The sequence below is a fragment of the Arachis ipaensis genome, chromosome B6, assembly GCF_059453495.1.
Source record: "Arachis ipaensis isolate K30076 ecotype BB chromosome B6, ASM5945349v1, whole genome shotgun sequence".
NCBI classification, from domain to species: domain Eukaryota; kingdom Viridiplantae; phylum Streptophyta; class Magnoliopsida; order Fabales; family Fabaceae; genus Arachis; species Arachis ipaensis.
In genome coordinates this window covers 91649427-91650251 of record NC_142441.1, presented here as the reverse complement: position 1 = coordinate 91650251, position 825 = coordinate 91649427, and the positions used below count along the sequence as shown (strand labels likewise).

General features: G+C 40.7%; 1 non-coding gene across 1 annotated transcript; it reads right to left on the bottom strand.

Annotated features, from left to right (window-relative positions):
• Window positions 1-264: 264 nt before the first annotated feature.
• On the bottom strand, window positions 265-371 carry LOC148561752 (small nucleolar RNA R71). The gene has a single exon (XR_015888231.1). It is a non-coding gene; the product is annotated as a small nucleolar RNA R71 (small nucleolar RNA).
• Between the last annotated feature and the right edge of the window lie 454 nt (window positions 372-825).

The window sequence follows — 825 nt, the reverse complement described above, 5'->3', positions numbered from 1 at the left end:
GTTTCTCTAATGCAACAGAACTGCAAGTTTCATGGACTTCCATCAGAAGATCCCTTTCAGTTCTTAACTGAATTCTTGCAGATTTGTGATACTGTTAAGACCAATGGGGTTGATCCCGAGGTCTACAGGCTTATGCTTTTCCCGTTTGCTGTAAGAGACAGAGCTAGAATATGGTTGGACTTTCAACCTAAAGACAGCCTGAACTCTTGGGATAAGTTGGTCACGACTTTCTTAGCCAAGTTCTTTCCTCCTCAAAAGCTTAGCAAGCTTAGAGTGGATGTTCAAACCTTCAAATAGAAAGAAGGTGAATCCCTCTATGAAGCTTGGAAGAGATACAAGGACTGACCAAAAAGTGTCCTTCTGACATGCTTTCAGAATGGACCATCCTGGATATATTCTATGATGGTCTGTCTGAGTTATCAAAGATGTCATTAGACCATTCTGCAGGTGGATCTATTCACCTACAGAAAATGCCTGCAGAAGCTCAGAAACTCATTGACATGGTTGCAAATAACCAGTTCATGTACACTTCTGAAAGGAATCCTGTGAGTAATGGGATGCCTCAGAGGAAGGGAGTTCTTGAAATTGATACTCTGAATGCCATATTGGCTCAGAATAAAATATTGACTCAGCAAGTCAATATGATTTCTCAGAGTCTGAATGGATTGCAAGCTGCATCCAACAGTACTCAAGAGGCATCTTCTGAAGAAGAAGCTTATGATCCTGAGAATCTTGCAATAGTAGAGGTGAATTATATGGGGGAACCCTATGGGAATACCTATATTCCCTCATAGAGAAATCATCCAAATTTCTCATGGAAGGATT